Here is a 5,343-nt window from a genome sequence, read left to right as displayed (position 1 = left end):
ATCATCACCTTCACCTTAATTAATCAGACAGAGCAGCCACAGCCTGAAGTCCAAGGTTGAATGTTTCATTTGCAATTGGTGATGATTTCCCATCCTTGGTTTAGGGGTGGGGTTGCCTTCTACAGGCTTAGTTCCTTTGTGGTTTTGTCGTTTTTGTTTGTGTTTAGGGGGGTTTATGTTGTTCTATATTGTATGTGTGTGTGGGGGGGTTGCTTTTAAAGTTATGTCCAGGTCTCCCCAGCTCAGGGTAGTTTGTGCTTGTATTTTTTTTCATGCCTCAGCATGGGGCTGCATCCATTGACCTTTCTTCTCTTTTTCCCTCAGAATAGACGACAGAGACCCAACCAATATGGAGCCCTAGCCCTCTCCAGGGCTGATTTGTCATAAGAGGCTCTCTTCTCTAAAATCCTTTTCCCTTCCTGGCTTAAGAAAAACTCAGCTTAGAGGTGACTTGGATCAAGCTGCATTGTAGTTATGAACTGATGCTTTGAATCGAATTCTCTTCATACAACTGCTTAAAGAGAATAATGAGTTTTTTAAGACTCAGCTTCATCTTTGTCACAGAACAAAGCATTTACACCATTTCTCTCCAAGTAACAAACTTCCCAGCCCTTTCTAGTCCATTTCTAGACCACAGCAGGTCCTCAGGCTTTTGAAGGTTTTATTTTGATTGACTTTGTTTTGTTTTGCTTTGTTTTTAAGATGCAGCCTTCCTACCCACAGGGAAATTGCAGGTGATGTCTATGTTAAAGGCTCTGAACAAGTACATTTCTTTTCTTCACACAAACTGGAGGAGACAGGCTCATATCCTGTAACTATTTACCTGAGCTGTGTTTTCATCAGGAACCTGCCATTTAGCCAAGGGAGACTTTTAGACAATGTACCTTACCTCTTGGTTTCATTTTTCCTGTGGAGAAACATACATGTTAATACAGTAGGAATATAAATATTGCATAACTATTGTCTGAGTACCTAAGTAATATCTGGCCCATAGAAAATACTCAGTTGATAGTTATTTTTTTATTTTTTATTGTAATTAATAAAAGGGTTACATGATATTTGCCAGATAGAAGGTGCATTAATTCACATACATTGATACCCTTTCACATGTCTTGGTACTCATTACCCTCCCCCCCAACCCCCCACCCTGATAGTTATTTTTCTATTATTGGCCATTAAAGAAAATTCCAAATGTCACAAAAAAAGTACGTTGTTTGTTTGTTTTTTTTAAGATAATCAAGTGTAAGAAAGTATAAGGAGCCCAGGACTAGTGGCTCACGCCTGTAATCCTACCTACTGAGGCTGAGGTCTGAGGATCACAGTTCAAAGCCAGCCTGGGTACAAAAGCCTACAAGAATCTTATCTCCAATTAACCACTAGAGAACATATTTACACACATACATATGGAGATTTACACTTACCTCCCAGTGTTCTCTGTAATTAGGAATACCCAATAATTCTAAGAAAATAATCATTAAAATTCAAGACCCCACAAACACTCTATGAAGTTGTATAGTTATGTGATACTATTTAAGATACGATTTGGGGAATGGGGGGGCATAGTTCAAGTGGTAGAGCATCAGACATGAATGAAAAAGCTAAGGAAGAGCTCAAGGCTCAAGCCAAAGTGTAGACACACATACACACACACACAGCTAGCTTATACCTTGTAATTCCTAGCTACTTAAGAGGATGAAATCTGAGGATCAAGTTGAAAGCCAATGTGGACAGGAAAGTCCATAAGACTCTTACTGCCAATAAACTACTCAAAAAAAGCCAGAAGTAGTGCTGTGGTTTCCAGTGGTAGAGCACTAGCTTTGAGAAAAGAAGCTCAAAGAGAGCGGCTTAGGCCCAAAATCAAGCTCCAGGAACTGGCAAAATATAAAACAACTAAATTAAAAAATAACAAATAAAAGACATAATTTGTACAGTGCTTGATAAATCGGGATCAACAAGGTCTGATGTCAACTTTGCCTCAATTTTTTTTTTCTATGCAGGCTGTACAGTGCCACTAATCTTTTGAATGTAAGGTACAACTGATGTGTTTGCTCTGCTTTTCATCTTTCAGTAGATAGATTATTAAAATGAAAGCATTTAGTAAGATTCCACAGAGGATGGAGTAGAGGGTGGGGTGGGTGCATACAGAACAGTGTAGCCCTTGAAGAAAATGGGCAAGATGACCTCATATTTCCCTTATCTCATGTCTATGGCTGTTTAATAAAATGTTTCCATTATGAAAAAATAACTAAATTAAATAGACTATTTAAATGCCCCTTTTATTTTCTTGTGCAGCCATTATCTATGTGTTTATTACTAACCCAAAAGATCTCTTTATATGTATGTAGAATAATCATTTTCAAGGAAGAAATCTCTTTTTTAACACCACACAACATCTCCCTGTGCCCCTGGATGGTCGTGAATAGTGAAATAGGCTGTTAGAAACCAGAGATGCAAATCTGACTGATCACTGTGCTAGCTGACATGTCATCTTTCAGTCATGACTTTGCTTTTCTCAAAGCGTTGAACTCATCTTATTCCCTTCCTGCGCGTGTTTCAGAAATGCAGACCACTGTTAACCACTGTGTCATAAGTTGGCTAATTCAACGTGCCGATCAGCAAACTGCAATAGCAGCTTTTACTCAATCACAAATTATATCCCGTATGATGTTTAAGCCAGCAAAATGAGTGAAACAAAACATCTCGGCTGCTAATTCAGACCTCGTGCATTTCAACTCACACACCTGCTGAATATGCAGTTCTTAACCATAGCTGACTGTGCCTCCCAAGAGAACATTTGGCAGAGTCTGAAAACATTTTTGGTTGTTACAGCTGGTGGGGTAAGGGAGATGATGCTATTAAAGAAAAAGACAGTGTTCCACAACCAAGCAGGATCCAGGCCAACATGTCACTGGAGCCGAAGCTGAGAAACCCTGCTGTAACAAAAGATGCTAACATGGTAAGCTTTGAGTTCCAGATTGTCCAAGGAGAAGGCAGGGGCTGATTCTATACCTCTGTGAAGTCATATTTCTGTTTCCACAAACTGAAGTACTCAGTCTGAATTAAAGTAATCAAATATACAAGAGGAATAAAGCTGGAGTATCAACCCCTGCCTAGACACACCCTCCCCATCTTTTCTGTCTACAATATATGCTCAAGTTCATGCAGACAAGAGAAAATATAACAACGACTTGTATAATCATGACTCAGACATAACTATACTGTCAGATGTTTCCCTATATGTATATAGTTCACCAAAATGAAATTGTATTGTGATAGTTTTATCTACTTTTATAATCTACAGTTTTCATATAAACTAATACAACATTTTTAGAGATGCTTAAAGATATCCTATAGGGAGGTAGGAGGGTACACAGGGTTGAGTTGATGGTCATTACAGCAAGCTCTCTATCATTGAGCATATTTGAAATTATCATAATATAGTCTCCCTCATGGGAGTACAATGAAGACCAAATGAGATGATTCACAAAATGTGCTTAAGCCTGGAACATTGCCATGTATAGCACTAAAACTCTTTAAATGTATGGATGGTAATAGTTATGTCGTAAGTTCTGAATCACAGGAAAGAGGGAATGCAATGATAAAGGTATTCATCAACTGACTAGTTAGGATTATGGTCAGTTTTCTGGTTATATTATGCATAAGCAGATTTTAGAAGTTTATTATAAGATAAAAAGAAATTATCATAGTAAAAATGTCTGTTCCCTATTAACTACAACACCATTTTTTTTGCCAGCCTTAGGGCTGGAACTCAGGGACTGTCCTTGGGGGCTTTCTCAAGGCTAGAGCTATATCACTTGAGCCACTGCACCACTTCTGGCTTTTTCTATGTATGTGGTACCAAGGAATCGAACCGGGGGTCTTCATGCATGCCATGCAATCACTCTACTGCTAGGCCAAACTAACGGCCAACATCATTTTTTAAAAACAAATTTTATTATGTACATTGGCTGCTTACAACACAATGTTATGAGCTAGAGAACATGAATTGTAGACTCTGTAGTAAAGTGCATTAACATATCTACAATCTCATATAGGTCCTAGGAGAAGAGTGTCCAAAATCCTACAGCAGTTCTCTCCCTCTGGCCCTACCCCACAGGGATAGATTCCAAGATCCCTTGAATGTCTGCAGCATTCAAGTCAATTTACAAGCACTGCAAAAGCACAACCACTAGGCCAGCATTTTGGCCTAGTAGAAGAGTACTTGCCTAGCATGCACAGACTGCGTGCTTGGCTCAAGTAGTAGAGCTTTAGCCTTAAGGAAACCTAAGGGCAGTACTCACCCTGAGGTCAAGCCCAGGACTGGCAAAAAAAAACCCAAAAAACAAAAAACACAGCACAACCATCAGTCTGATAACTGAGACATCCACTGACTGCTACCAAAACCCAGTACTCCATTTAAAACTGATAAATTATTTCTGGAATAATAAATGGAAATTCCATTTTAATACTTTTACACCACAATTGAACTGATGTAACTGCAACCTCAGAATGTAATAGCCCAGCAAGAGAGAGAAAAAGAGAGAGGGGGGAGAGAGAGAGACGGAGAGATTGTACCAATTTAACAAGAATGTCTAAGACAGTAACTACAGGGTCTTTGAATTTGTTCATATCATGTGTCCAGCAATCTTTATCTTCCCACATACATCCCTCATTTCCTTCCCTGCTCTTCCTCCTCCACTTGCAACGAGTGTTTCATTTTCTATCTCTGCATATTTGAGCTATTTTATAAGTGAGATGATCACATAATCCTTTTTGGCTATGTTTGGCAATGCCACTTAACATAACGTCCTCTGAGTCCATCTGTGCTGTAAGAAGTGGCAGAATCTCCTCCTTTTGTTCTCGTTGAATAAATATGCCACATTGGCTTTCTCATTGTATAAATATGCCACTTTGGCTTTCTCCATTTATCTGTTGGTAGCTAGTTCCATAGCAATGATGAACATGCAACTGCATCTATCTTTAGAAGGTGGCCATTTCTTCTCCTTTGCTGAGTCTTACTGTATGGCAGTTCTTTAGGATGCTCAATCCTATTTTCCCATGGTCTGTCCCATAACATTTCCCACCAGTGTGCTCAGATTCGCAAGCCCTGCCAATGGCTCTTAGCAATACTTGTCACCTCTGGTCTTTGTGATAATAACCACCACACAGATAAAAGTCATATTGGGGTTCTCATTTGTCCTTTGATGATTACTGACTGCAACATTACTGTTTTTGGTGCCAGTCTTTGGGCTTGGACACAGGGCCTCGGGTGCTGCCCCTGAGCTTTCTTGCTCGAGGCTATTGCTCTACCACTTGACCCACAGCTCCACTTATTTGTTTTTA

Source organism: Megascapheus bottae, chromosome 8 (assembly GCF_031878675.1).
Source record: "Megascapheus bottae isolate mThoBot1 chromosome 8, mThoBot2.hap1, whole genome shotgun sequence".
NCBI classification, from domain to species: Eukaryota; Metazoa; Chordata; class Mammalia; order Rodentia; family Geomyidae; genus Megascapheus; species Megascapheus bottae.
This window is presented reverse-complemented; position numbering follows the sequence as displayed.